The sequence below is a fragment of the Lagenorhynchus albirostris genome, chromosome 11 (genome assembly GCF_949774975.1).
Source record: "Lagenorhynchus albirostris chromosome 11, mLagAlb1.1, whole genome shotgun sequence".
Classification (NCBI taxonomy): Eukaryota; Metazoa; Chordata; class Mammalia; order Artiodactyla; family Delphinidae; genus Lagenorhynchus; species Lagenorhynchus albirostris.
The window spans coordinates 101,114,932-101,130,045 of record NC_083105.1 but is presented as its reverse complement, the minus strand read 5'-3'; the positions used below and the strand labels follow the sequence as shown (position 1 = coordinate 101,130,045).

The 15,114-nt window shown below is 48.8% G+C and overlaps 1 non-coding gene across 1 annotated transcript; it reads left to right on the top strand.

Moving 5' to 3' along the window:
* Positions 1 to 11,955: 11,955 nt before the first annotated feature.
* LOC132530170 (U6 spliceosomal RNA) lies at positions 11,956 to 12,062 on the top strand. The gene has a single exon (XR_009543722.1). It is a non-coding gene; the product is annotated as a U6 spliceosomal RNA (small nuclear RNA).
* The last annotated feature ends 3,052 nt before the right edge of the window (positions 12,063 to 15,114 follow it).

Sequence of the window (15,114 nt, the reverse complement as noted above, 5' to 3'; positions counted from 1 at the left end):
GGCTCACACATGCTTCTCGTGTATTTCGTTGCCAGGACTGGAAATAAATCAGGCTATCAGCCTACAGGGAAGTAAAGCAAACACAGCCGCTTCCATTGACCTTTTGGGTCTGTTTTCACAGGTGTTTGCCTTATTATATAATAACCGTGACGATAGTCCTAGCCAGAATTTGTATTTCACTCTCTGGGCCTGGGTTTTCTTAACTGTAAAATGGGAATAATAACTGAATCCCCATCATAGGTTGTAAGAATATTGTAAGGATAAATAGTGCGTAAGATGTGCCATCACACGTATTCATTTTATTTGATTCTCAGCGAGTGGTTAGCAAGACAAGTACATTTTTCAGATGTGGCAAGTGAGGCTCAGAGAGGGTGAGTAGCTTTCCTGACGTTACACAGCCAATGATGGCAGAACCAGGACTGGAACCCAGGTCTGCTATTCTAAGCCCCTACTCCTTTTCCTCTGCACCACATATTCGGACATCCTGATAGGACGTAGAGAGAATACTTTAGGGGATGGTCAGCAATGACCTTATACCTGTATGTGTGCTTAAGTGAGGTGAAGCGTTAAAGCACTTAGAGCCATGTCTGGCACAGAGCACGTGTCCAATAAAATCAGCTGTATTTTAATAAAGCTTATATAATACAGAAATAAATATAGTAATGCTATACCATGTACAAAGTACTTTCACAGATATACAGTGCCATTTAGTCCTCACAAAAAGCCCACGGAGTATCTGTATTAACCTGATTTTACAGAAAAGGGTGCAGGGGCACACGGGAATAATGTGGCTTTCCCAAGGCCAGTAGGTACCAGAGCCTGAGACCCCCCTCAGGCCGGGCTGCCCTGGGTCTCCTCAGACAGGGCTTCTTTCAAATGCAGCCCAGGAGGTGGCGTTTCTGTGTCTCACAGAGTGTAGTTCAGTTGAGGGTGTGCAGTTCATGGCATGGGCCTCAGAAGGAGCCTCCGAGGTCATCCTGCAGTCGGGGTTTGAGCTGGGGAAGCCCTAGTCACCCTAATTGCCCCCCGATGGATCAGGCCAGTCCTGCCAGGTTCCGGGCCATTCCGAAGGCATCCCAAGGTTTCTGGCTTGAATAGAGCTGCACACCCATTCTTCCAAGATACCATTTCCTTGGGGCTCCTCTGGATTTACGAATGGAAAAAGAACATGGATTCTGGAAAAGGCAGTTGTGGGTTTGAACCCTCAGTCTGCCCTTTCCACCCATAAGACCTTGGGGAAATGACTCACGTTCTCTGAGTCTGCGTTCCTTCACCCGTACTGTGAACCTCATGCAGGTGCTGTGGTTACACGGTACCTGCTGTAGAGTGCACGCTGCCTGCTTCCGGAGTAGGAGCAGTACAGGTTTCCCCGGAGTCATGGTCGCTGTCTCTGCACATCCCCACCTCCATCTGTGAAGGGGTCAGTAGCGGTGTCCCCTGAGCTCACATCTGTGAATGTCCTGTGTGAACAGGCAAGTGGTGAATACGTTGTTTTAGGAGGAAGTCCAGATCCAAACAGAACCTGTGGGCCCAGCTGAGGGTGGGAACCCCCCTCCGCCATTGTCCCCCCATCTCCAGCCCCAACAAAAGGCCTGCCTGGAATTTGGAGAAGGTCATGAGCCTCCACGGCAGATGCATAGAGATGCTCCAGAAAGCCCTGGAGTGAGAAGGGCATGGAGAGAACTGTCCTCCTCCTTTGAGGGAGTGCTGTGCGGTGTCACTGAGAACATTTGAGAAGCTTCACCTGGAGCCACAGGTCTGAGAGCCCTGGTTACTGGTTCAAATCCTTCCTCTTTGCCCCTGACAAGCCCGTGAGCTGGGGCCAAGGTCTGCTTTTCTCCAGACCTCAGGAGTCCCGCTGTGGAGTCGGGGTGGAGGTGGAATCACTGGATCCAGGAGAAAGAACGGCCTGGGCGCTCACCTACCTGAGGACACCCTCCCCCCAAAATGCAAGCATCCCACTGTGTCGTCCCTAGTCACCAGGCTCTCCCCCGGATTTCCCAGGACAAGCAAGTCCCTGCATCACAAGATGTTGTCTAATTTCAGGATGACAGCATGGCTAGGAAGATGCTACTTACGTTGAGCTGTGATCTGCCTCCCTTGACCTTTCTCCCATGGGTCAAGTTCAGCCCTCTGAAGTCTCATTATACCAGCCAATCCCTTTTAACCCCTTGCAGCTCTGCCTTTCCAGGAATAGGGAGAGATGAGGGAGAGGGAGGAGGGAGGAAGCCACAGCGAAACTGCCTGACTTTCTCACATGGCATCGTCTCCACAGAAGCTGTGGGTGTAACATTTGACAAATTGTTTTGAAATATTCTCTTTTTCTGATTGCTGCCAACTTTTCCTCACCACCCCCCCGCCCCACCCACAGAAGCTGCTCTGAGAATGACCCAGGAAGTGGGAAGCAATCCTAGCACACCACCCCCTGGGGCTTCTCCAGTTTGAATGACAATATTTAGTAGTTTTCACCTCTTTATCATTTTTAATAATTTTTCAGAAGAATTCTTCTTTATCCAATAGACTCTTGCGTGGAACTCGGATGGGTGGATGGATGGAGAGGCAGGTAGTTAGATGCCATGGGAATGGTGTGGTTGCGTAGGTGTACTGTAGAGCCAGACTATGGAGAGGCAGGTAGGTAGATGACGTGGGACTGGTGTGGTTGCGTAGGTGTACTGTAGAGCCAGGCTACAAGGTTTAAGTCCTTGCTCCGCCACTTACTAGCTGTGCGACCCGGAGCGAGTCACTTAACTGTTCAGCTCCTCAGCTTCCTCATCTGAAGATGAGCATAATGGTTAAAACCCATCTTATAGGAATATTGTGACTACTAAGTGAGTTACTGCATCTAAAGCCTTAAGATAACCCCTGGAGCAGTGAGTGTCTGCCATGATGATGGTGATGATGATGATATGGTGGTGGTGGTGGTGGTGGTGATGGTGGTGATGATGGTGATGATGGTGGTGGTGGTGATGGTGGTGGTGGTGGTGATGGTGGTGGTGGTGTTGATGGTGATCATGGTGGTGGTGGTGATGGTGGTGATGATGGTGGTGGTGGTGGTGGTGGTGATGGTGGTGGTGGTATTGATGGTGATGGTGATGGTGGTGGTGGTGATGGCGGTGTTGATAATGGTGGTGGTGGTGGTGACGATGGTGTTGATGGTGATGATGGTGGTGGTGATGATGGTGGTGGTGGTGATGATAATGGTGATGATGGTGGTGGTGGTGGTGGTGGTGATGATAATGGTGGTGGTGGTGGTGATGGTGGTGGTGATGATGGTGATGATGATGGTGATGATGATCAATGACTGAAGGTGGGGAGACTCTCCCTTCCTCCAACCAGTGTAATTCTTGAGACATTGGAGGTTCTGGGAACACTGCTTGTAGACCACTTATCTAGTTCATTTTCTCATTTGACAGAGACCTAGAGAAGGGTCACACGATGGAGTGCTGTAGAACGAAGCCAGATCTTGAGCTGAGGTCTCCTGTCTCCTGGCCTTTGCAATTCTCAAATATCGTTCTGCACGAGCCGAGCTGTGGACCCAAGTCAAAGCCAGAGACAAGGAATCAGCATCACCCAGCAGCCAGCAGGTCTAACCTCGGCTGAGCTGCTCTGCTCCCCGTTCCCTCCAGGCTGGCTCCCAGAGGTCCTGTGCAGATGAAGTAGCAACTTTGGGTCTCTTGGAGTAAGGGTGGAGGCTGAAAGGTGGGGAGGAGGTGTGTGAAGGCAGTGAGCTGTGAAGCTTAATTCACACAGAGGCCAGGTCTTAAGAGCACAGGCTACAAGGTGTTACATGCTGTACATGCAAAATGCAGTGATTAATTGACAGGCGAGTCTGGAGACCCATCAGCCTTTCTCCGCCCCCTCTCCCCTCCTCTCTCACTCTCACTCTGAAACATGAGAGGAAGCATCTCTCCCCGAACAGGCAATTCCAGGCAGGGGTGCCCCTCTGACATTTATGTTGCATCTCCAAGGTGATAGAGGAGGGAGGTCTTTAGTTTTTATCAAAACCAAATGAACTGTTTCTCTTATATCAAGTGTCACCCCTCACTCATTCATTTAACACGTTTTTTGAGTGTCTACTATGTATGTTCTGAAGGGTCACCTTCATGAGCATGTGACCTGTGAAATGACACAGGGTCCTATGCTCAGAAGGACCCTGCATTTGGTTTAATGCTCTGCTGTCAACATCTTGAAATCGTTAATCATTTTACCTTGACGTTGTTGTTTTGTAAGGTTGTCAGGGAAGCCCAGTGCAGGGGAGCGCACACACGGACAGGAGATGAGTCATGCGAGTGTGTCCTGTCCCTTCAGCCCACTCCCGTGCAGCCTTCTCGACACCCCATGAGCAGGGAGCTCCGGGGGACACACACCGTGGGGTCAGTGCAGGGAGACTCAAGTCAGCATAGGGGGGAGGGCTGTCAGGTCCACGACTGACAGGTGGGGCGCCCAAAGGCTGGAGAGGCCACACCACCCATCCAACGCAGAGCTGGCTCTGTGCGCAGAAAGAAGGCAGTGACATTCGAAGAGACACAAATGACCAAGGAACCTTATCACATCCTTTGCTACTAATGTTATGTCCCTATTAACCAACACTTAGGCTAAAAATGGTTACACGGAAGGAAAGGAAAAGACAGAGCAGCCGCCAGCTCCCTTTCCTTGCAGCCCTGCCTGAGTCATCAGTGACCCGAGGCAGAGTGTTGGGGTGGAATGGCGCATGTCAGGAGGGACAGAGAAACGTCCGAGTTCGTTCATGCAGCACGTCCATTGCTCCCGTAAGAATGAAATACATACACATGAACCCGCCGTGAACTGTGTGACTTTGGTGATTCCACACAGCAGCTAACGGCTCATATTTCCATTTAAAATTTGCAACATACAGTGTGAAGATGAATGAAAATTCGTGACGATAATTTGAATTTATTTTTTAACCTTTTAACTTAGGATAACATGAAAGAGCAAATAAAAGTACTATGACAAACTATACTTCAATAAAATATTTTTTAAAATAAACTATAATGGAAAAGAATCTTGAAAGAATATATCTAGATACATATAAATATATTCTTTTTAAGATTCTTTTCCATTAGATATATATAACTGAATCACTTTGTTATACACCAGAAACTAACACAACACTGTAAGGCAACTACGATCAAAAACAATTTTTTTTTAAAAATACTATGACAAGTCGAGAGAGAAAGAGAACACGGAAGAAGAGAAAAAGCTGTATATTTTACTACCTTTAATGACACTTTTTCCTACGTCTTGAACAGGGCCCTGCATTTTCATTTTACATGGGGCCCACACATTACATAGCGGCCCTGGGGTGAGGTACCAGGGATACGGGATCTACAAAGTACAGTCTCTGTCCTCATAGAGCCTACTAGTCTAGTGAGAGAAACATAGGTTAACCTAGTGATCCTAGAAATACATCATTATAAGCTGATCAGTGCTAAGTAAAAATATTATAGGGTTCCCTCAGGGCATGTAGTAGCAGGACCTAAACCAGCCTTGGGGTCAGGGGAGACTTCCCTGAGGAAGTGATGTGTGAACAGAAATGTGAAGAATAAGCAGGTGTTAGTGAAGTAAAGAACAAGGAATGACTGTTCCAGACAGAGGGGACAGCATGTGCAGAGGCCCTGAGGCAGGAGAGAGCCTGGCATCCCAGGAAAAGAAAGCCACCTGGCTGGAACATGGCCCAGTCTTATAAATCCCATTAGGAATTGATCTTTCTCCTAGAAGTTATGGAAAGCCATTAAGAATCTAAATAGGGGACTTCCCTGGCGGTCCAGTGGTTAAGACTCCGAGCTTCCACTGCGTGGAGGGCGAATTTGATCCCTGGCCAGGGAACTGAGATTCCGCAGGCGGCATGGCATGGCCAAAAAATAAAAATTAAAAAACAAACAAAAAATCTAAATAGAATTCCTCCCCCCACACACACACACAAAGTATTTAAATAGGAGAGTAAATGGGATCAAATCTGTTTTGTTTTGGGTTTTTAAAATAAATTTATTTATTTATTTGTTTATTTTTGGCTGCGTTGGGTCCTCGTTGCTGTGCGCGGGCTTTCTCTAGTTGCGGGGAGCGGGGGCTACTCTTTGTTGTGGTGCGCAGGCTTCTCACTGCAGTGGCTTCTCTTGTTGTGGAGCACGGGCTCTAGGCACACAGGCTTCAGTAGCTGTGGCACACGGGCTCAGTAGTTGTGGCTCACGGGCTCTAGAGCGCAGGCTCAGTAGTTGTGGCGCACAGGCTTAGTTGCTCTGCGGCATATAGGATTTTCCTGGCCCAGGGCTCGAACCCGTGTCCCCTGCATTGGCAGGCAGATTCTTAACCACTGCGCCACCGGGGAAACCCTCAAATCTGTTTTTGAAAAGTTCTTGCACTGTTACCGTGTGATGAAATAAAACCCTGGCGGTCCAGTGGTTAGGATTCCGTGCGTCCACTGAAGAGGGTACAGGTTCGATCCCTGGTCAGGGAACTAAGATCCCACATGCCATGCGGCGCGGCCAAAAAAAAAAAAAATTATATTTTAAGGCAGGACAAGAAAAAACTAAACATAAAATTCTCGCTGTGGGTTTGTTCGGGCCTTCTCTCTCCTTCCCTCATGTGCAGTGTGCACCTGCATTACACATTAATCAAAACTTTTCAAAGATGGGAGCGCCTTCTTAGCTGTGGAGATCAGTTTTTTTTCTTTCTTCTGATGCTAGCAATGTAACTTCTTAAAAGAAGAACGTTCTTTCCCAGCTCTGCAGGGGGTCATGGCGACTTGCTGCTCGCTTTGTATGCACTTACCTGGACTGTGTATCCTTGGTGCGCTTTATGTAGAACATCAGTGTGTCATTTTGATGTACAGCCTTTATCCCGAAAACGTGCTTGACGTGCCTTCCACTTCTAGCAGGCGGAACAGTTCTCAGAGCTTTATGAGAATCTGCTTCCCAGGTTATAATTCTCCGTTTGGGGAATTTCCTGGTGGTCCACTAGTTAGGACTTGGCACTTTCACTGCTGTGGCCTGGCTTCAATCCCTGGTCGAGGAACTAAGATCCCACAAGCTGTGCAGTGCGACCAAAATGATAACAGTTAATAAGCCTCAGTTTGGCTCGAATAAAATTCCCTTTTTTTCTTCTTAACTTGATAATTGAATTTTCATCGACAAATGTTAGAACAGCCTGAAGGGAGAAAAACTAGTTAGAAAGGAGACTATTGCAATAATCCAGGGGAGGGAGGATGGTGGCTTAGGCTACAGTGGGGAGAGAGGATTGAATGGATTTAAGAGGCAGGGAGGAGGAAAAGTGATGGCGTGGACGGAGGCGGGGAGAATAGAGGAGAGTGGGTACGGGGAATGACTCCTAGGCTTCTGGTCTGTTCCGCTGTGTGGGCGGTGAGGTCATTTACTAAGACATGTATCGGCGATGGAGCCCAAGGTTGGAGAATGGAGGACGGGTGAGGGGGAAGGTTATGAGTTTACCTTTATGTTCAGTTAAGTTCCCTTTGAGGCGTCCCAGCAGGGTATCAAGAATGCCACTGACATCTTCATCCAGGACCCAGAAGTAAGGTCTGGAGAACAGCTAATAAAAACTACAGCCATGCAAAGGGCTGGAATAGGCAGCTCACAAATTCTCTAAATGGCCAGTATGTACATAAAAAGAGCTCAACATCATTAGTCATTAAAGCAATGCAAAATTAAAACCGTAATGAGATACCGTTTCACTAGAATGGCAAAAATTTTTTAAGGCTGACAAAATTAAACGCTGGCCAGGATGTGGAGCAACCAGAACTTTCACCCATTACGGGTGGACGTGTGAAATTGTACAACCACTTTGGAAAACAGGCCGTTTCTTCAAAAGTTAAACATATACTTAGCGTACAACCTGGCAATTGCACTTCTAGATATTTGTCCTACGGAAATAAAAACATTTGTCCACACAAAGACTTGCAAGTAATGTTCACTGCAGCATTATTCACAACACCCCCAAAATGAAACAAACCAAATGTGCTTCAGTTGTGAGTGGAGGAACAAATTGTGGGTATCCACGCAACTGGAATCCGTGCAATGGAATCCACGCAATGAAATACTACCTGTCAACAAAAAGAAACAAACTACAGCTACGTGTAACGAAATGGATGAAGCTCAGAAGCATTACACTTAGGGAAAGAAATCAGATATAAAAGAGTACATGTGCGTAATTCAATTTGCATGACATGCAGAACAGGCGAAAGTAATCGTTAGTGATGGAAATGAGATCAGTGCAGCCTGGAGCACAGAGCAGGGGAGAACTGACTGCAGGAGGTGGGGGTGAGGGCACGGGCTTTGCGGGAGCGGTGGGACTGCTCTGTACCTTGATTGTGATGGTGGTCACACAGCTATACGCATGTCAAAACTCTCAGAGCTGTACACGGAAATTGTGAATTTTACTGCATGGAGCTTAAACCTTAAAAAAAAACAACCCACAATTTCTAAACGGAAGCCATGAGTATAGATAAGATTCACTAAGTGAAAAGGATAGAGTGAGAAGAAAAGAGAATGTGTGTGGCAGGATGGGTGGCTGCTAATCTTACCTACAGGCAACAGGTGTCATTACCGCCATCTTGCATGTGAGAAAAACGAGGCTCAGAGAAGCGGAGTGCCTTCCCTAAGATCACACAGTACTAAGGAGGAAAGCTGGGGCTTGAACCCAGAGCCATCAACCAGGCCTGGGCCCATGGCTGAGCGGGGTCACCAAGCAAGGAGAAGCACCCCAACTCCTGTTCTTTGAGGAAGAAAGGCAGTGACCTTGAGGGCTGGGCCCGGATCTGAAAAACCGTGTGCTGTTCTCTGCGTATGAAAATGACGCTTCTCGCCCATCACCGATCCCCGAGGGTCTGGGATCGCTGCGCCGGCTCCGCCCTAAACCAGCCATATTCCCTCCAGCAGCCCCCCTCCCCACGGTACCCAAGGGGGCCCTCGCAAGATGACAGGCCAGGGTTGGGGGTTCTGCCTGGGCCCGTCAGACACCCAGAGAGCCACGGTGAGATCTGCTGCGGCGGAAAACCTCCAGCTGCAGGGGGCCTGCTTCTCCGTGGTGGGAGCCTCTTGCCCTCCCTTCTGTGTGTCGACCCCGGGCCCCGAGCACCTGGCAAACAGCAGCTCCCTCATCTCTGCCTGGTCAGAAAGTGGCCGCATTCCGCGCCTCTCCCAGCTGGAGCATATGCCCCAGGATATGTGGCACTTCGGTGGCAGAGCTGGATTTGGACCTACAGCTGCCGCTTCCTACTCCAGGGGACCGGGCTCCTAGGGAAACTTCCCATGAGACACTTTCTCCAGCTGCGGACGGTGAGTCCGGAGACCTCCTTTCTGATTCCTAGATCTGGAATGAAATACCTGAGTGACCCGGATTAAGTTCCTGGGTCACGTGAGAATCTGGGTGTCTCACGAGCATAACGAGGGTCTGACGAGGGGCACCTCCTTCACTACAGACCACTTACCAGGGGTAACGTTATGTCAGCCTCTTCACATACCTGGAGTAATTCGATGTATCCAGTCATTGCTATTTCATAGAGCTATTTTATGCAGTCCATTCCCCTCCTGCAGGATCCTATTTTCTTTTTTTTTTTGGCCGCGCTGCGCTGCACTGCTTGTGCGACCTTAGTTCCCCCGACCAGGGATGGAATCTCAGCCCTCGGCAATGAGAGTGCGGAGTCCTAACCACTGGGCCGCCAGGGAATTCCCAGGATCATATTTTATATAATGAGGAGTGTTTCCGAGAAAAGCATGTCCGAAGTTGGAGTCTGCACACATCTGACAGCCAGAAAATGCCCTCCAGCCTCCGTCTCTTCCTCTGTTATCTTAACTTAACCTTATTCTTACTGCAGCCTCCACCAATCTCCCTGGTTCATTTAACTTCTCTGCTAGTATTTGATGAGCAGCTCCTATGATCTGGGGACGCAACAGTAAAAAACAAACCAAACACCAAGCAAAAATGATTTTTAAAAAGAATTGGAGAAAAATAAAGAAGAAAGAGGGGTAGGGAGTATGGGAGTTGGGGCAGAGGTGAATTGCAATTTTTAAAAGGGTGCCCATGGAAGGCCTCACTGTGATGGCAAAACTTTAGCAATAATCTGAAGGGGGCAAGGGAATGAGTCCTGCTTTCAAGTGCAGGAAGAGCATTCCAGGAACAGGGAACAGCAAATGCCGCGGCTGGGAGACAGATGCTTGCCTGGTGGTTTTGGTGATCAGCAAGTGGGCCCTGTGGCTAGTGTGGAGTGAGCCAGGGCACAGTGGCTGGAGATGAGGTCAGAGAGGTGCAGGTGAGGCTCAGACTGAGGACGGCTGGTAGACGGTGTCCATTCTCTTCTGCTAGGAACAAATGATCGGAAACTTAGCAGCTTCAAACAACACACATCAGCTCATAGTTTCTGAAGATCGGGAGCGTGGGCACAGCTTACTGGGTCCTCCGTAAGACGGCAGTCACGCTGTGGGCCAGGGCTGGGTCCTCATCGAGGGGCAGCCTTCATATCCTTGCCGACTGCTGGACGAAAGGCCTCAGTTCTTGCTGGACGTCAGCTGGACGTGTCTTCCAGCTCCTTGCTGTATGGCCCTCTCCATATGGCAGCTTGCAACACGGCAGCCTCCTTCTTCAAAGCCAGCAAGGGAGTCAGTGCTCTAGCAAGACCAGTGTAACGATCATGGATGTCACATACTCTGCATGCATAATCACATATATACCGTCATCTTTGCTGCGCTTTATTGATTAGAAGCAAGGCACGGGCCCTGCCCACACCCTAGGGCGGGGGGGTTATACAATGGTGTGAGTACCAGGAGGTGGGATCATGCGGGTCACCTTAGAGTCTGTCCACACTGTCCTCTGTCCCTCAGTGACTCATGTCCATTGCACCCGCAAAATACATTCACTTCCCTCCCAAGACACCCTAAAGCTCAGGGTCCAGCATCTCATCTAAATAAGGTTTAGGTGTAGATGAGTTTCCTTTAGGTATTCCTCTTACCTGGTCTGCACAACTAAAGATGCAAGTTATCTGCCTGCCCACACACAGCATACCACGGCAGGACAACAGCTACAGACATTTCTGCTCAAAAAGTAACAGGGGAGGGTAACAGGAGAGGTACAGAGGAATCGCTGGTCCATAGAGGTTCTGAAATTCGCTGAGCCAATGTTGGGTGTCCCCTGCTTAGGTTTTGTTTTGTTTTGTTTTAATTATTTATTTATTTCATTTTTGGCTGCGTTGCATCTTCGTTAGACCCAGGATTGACACAGACAATGCTGCGGGAACTGACACAGACAAGGCTCCTGTCCATTTCCGAGGGACACCCCCTGTACTTCCCCAGGGATGAGGGGATGAGGACTCCCCTCCCCCAGCAGGCTGTAGCTGCTCCCCTTCACATCCTGCCCCTCGGGGGACCTGTCCCAACACACACGTGTCAGCCCACTAAAGCAAACAGCATTTGGACTGCCAGTCCCTCTGTCGGCAAAACTTGCTAAGTTTCTTTATACATGATGTTGAGACTGAGAATACAAAGAGAAAGAAGACACGATCTATGAGCTGGAGAAGCTTCCGGTCCAGTGATGGTTATGCCGCTGGAGGTGAGACCCACTCTGCCAGCACCTAAGGAAGACGGGGGAGAAGGGCACAGAGGGTACGGAGGGGTGCAGAGACACCTGAGCCTTACGAAACACACAGCAGACACGGCCGGCCCCATGAAACGCATTCTCAACATTGCCAGGTCGAGTCGTCTCTGCCCTCTTCCAGCCCCCACTCCCCTCGTACCCGCAACCTCCACCCCGGGCATCAAGCTACCTTTGGCCCTGCCCCAGAGAGCCTTCCACCCTGCCTTGCCACCTGAAGCCAGTTAGGTCTCTCTCAGCCTTTCCCTCTAGAGAAGAGTTGTCCAGCAGAAATACAATGTGAGCAACGTGCATGATTTTTAAATTTCTAGTAACCATATTTTTTAAAGTAAAAAAAAAGTGCTTGCTTCGGCAGCCCATATACTAAAATTGGAACGATACAGAGAAGATTAGCGTGACCCCCGCACAAGGAGGCCATGCAGATTTGTGAAGCATTCCATATTTTTTGGCCTCTATGGGAAAAGAATCTAAAAAAGAGTGGATCTATGTATATGTATAACTGATTCACTTTGCTGTACACCTGAAACTAACACAATATTGTAAATCAACTACAATAAAAAAACTTTTTTTAAACTTAAACAAGTTTTTAAAAAGTGAAATTAATTTCAATAATATATTTATTTAACTTGTATCTAAAATATTATCATTTCAACATGTAATCATGTACAAAATTACTGAGATCCTTGAAAAAATTTTTTTTTTTGTACTAAGTCCTGGAGGTGTACCGCGTAGTTTTACACTTACACCACATTTCAATTTGGATGCTACATTTTTATTGGAAATATGTGGCCTGTGTTCAGATTTCACAACGTTCACATTGAAAAGTAAGTTCACATACTCAAATTATCTCACCAATACTTATGTTTTCCAGTAACTAAATGGAGAGAGTAACAACTTCTAAATTAATTTTTAGTGAAAATTAAGCACATTAGCAGTTCGGTTCCTCAGTTGCACACACAAGCTGCATTCCCAGTGCTCGGACACTCACGTGTGACTAGCGGCTACCAGAGTGTAAGCCCCTCTGCTGTCTGGGCCCCAGGTCCAGCACCCACTTCGGGCTCTCTCCAGTCACCCAGACTTACCCAGACCCTCTGTGTGCACATCTCCATTCAAAAGGGGCTCCCCTTCCTTCCCACACCCCAGCCTGTGGGAGCCACCCATGACTCACATGCGTCCCTGCTCCCCTGGCACTCTTTCACCTACCTGGTCCTCCTACCAAGATTCAGCCTCCACGTATAGACACCAGCATGTCAGAAAGCCAATTTGCACAGGCAAATTCAGGATCTGGAGACATATTCCCCCCACAGACTGGGGGCCCAGGAAATCGGGCCTCGTCCTCCAGTCACCCCCTGGAGGAGGTGGGACTTTCAGAATTTGCTGGGTCAGTGAGACGGAAAGGAGGACAGGAAAAGCACCCAAGCCTGGGTGGTAGGATGGTGGAGAGAAGAGGGGCTCCTCGGGGTGTAGGTGAGGGGCTGGGGGGAGGTACATTTTACATATGGTTCATTGTGTTGGAATGATTTGGTTGTGAAATAAGCACCTTAAGGGATTATTTTATATTTCATACTTTTAAATTTTTATAAATTAACTTCTTTCCCCCAGTCTGGGTTTTTTCAAGCTTCAGATCTCTGGCTGGAATTGATTTGCATAATCCCACCTCTGAGATTTAGCCCCGCCCCTTAGGACCCCCTCTTGCCTGGTCCAGTCTGGAAGCCTCTCTGCTGGGCATTCACCTTTCCCCGTCTTCCCACTGTGGGCAGCCCCCCTGCTCTGGCCTCCCCCTCCCTGGGAACCAACCCGGCCTCGCTGCTGCTGAGAGGCTGGGATAATCCTCCCTGAGTTATTTCAAGGATTAGTCCTGCTGCCCTGTGTCCAGCTCCCACACGGTGGGATTTCAGAGCGGTGGACACCGTGCCAGGAAGGGGGTGCGGCTCCCGAAATGCAGATCCACACAGGGTGGTGAGCACCAGACTGTGGGTTCCAGGTTCCTTAGAGCACGTCCTGGCATGTGGAGTTTAGCCAGAAGAGGCAGGCAGCCTGCCAGGCTACGAGCTGGAGAGTCAGAGCCCGAAGCCCTAGACCCTCAGTCTCTGCCTTGAAACACACACACACACACACACACACACACACACACACACACACACACACACACACACACACACACACACACACACACCCCAACTTCATGACAACTTTCATAGACTAGGTGGGTCCTTTTGCCTTCGTGGGGACCTTACTCCATAAAAAATCATATTTTCTATGTTGGTACACAGATGACTATATTAATATTATATATTAAAATATCTTCTTCAGTCTGAAGTTCACTTTTCTTCTGATTTTAATGAAAATACGTTTGTGGTCCTCTGAAAGTACTGTGTTACTGTTGGCCCTGCCTGCGCCCCACCCTCTGTTCCCAGCCCTGGTCCTTCGAGGCTGCACAGGAGGCTGGGATTGGGGGTGGCAGGAGAGCCGTAAGGTCCTCAGGTGGGTCATTTTGGACTCAGGGAGGCATGGACTCTCCCTGCCCCCTTCCCTCTGAAAACGGAGAACTTCCTCAGCTGGGAGAGCCAGGTGCTGCCCCAGTTCCTGGTTTCACGGAGTCCTTCCTGCCCCCCGCGCCCTCCCCGCCCCTGCCGATGCCACCGACGACAGGTAAGTCTGAGCAAATCTGAGGGAGTCCAATTTTAGCATCAGAAAGGGATGGCTTCTTCCGAGCCCATCGGCCATTAGACTTCAGGCTCCAGTCCCAACTCCCTACTATGACACATGAGACCCTCTTTGGGAGGTGATATAATAGAATGAGTGAGAGTGTTTATTAACAGGTGGACCTGGCTGAACTTGGGACAAGTTCTTAAACCTCTCAAAGCCTCATTTTCCCCCCCATGTCCATAGGAATGACGGGACTATTTTCCTCACCAAATTCTTATAAATATCGTATGCATACATGTGCTTTGCACACAGTGAAACTCTATATACTCGTTAGGAAATAGGATTGTTATACAAAGCAAATATACACAGGAGATCTCCCACCTCTTCTCCACAGGTCAGACACCCTATCATAACTGAGACTATAGATGTGAAGTACTAGGTGCATTGCCCGGCACAGAGCAGGAGCTCCAGAAACGGTACCCGGTATTGTGGTCTGGTTCCTACTACTTCTCTAATCTCATCCCCACCTCCCCTCTGCCTTGAACTTCAGCGACACCAAACTGCTTATGGTCTTGTGTCACGTCCCACTCCACACCAGCTGCACATTTTCTCACCTCCTGATCACTGTAGCAGAAACTGGCTCATCTATACATAGACTGTATTTCCCAGCCTCCCCTGCACTTAGATGTGGCTATTTGAACAAGGTCTTGCCAGTGGAAGAGGCACAAGAGTAATCCATGCTGCTGCCAGGCCTGTTGCATCAAAACTCCCACGTGCTCTTCATGTTCTTTCCCTTCCCAACCCCAGAAGCCCCATGGTGAAGGCGGCAGAGCCATAGGTGGAAAGAAC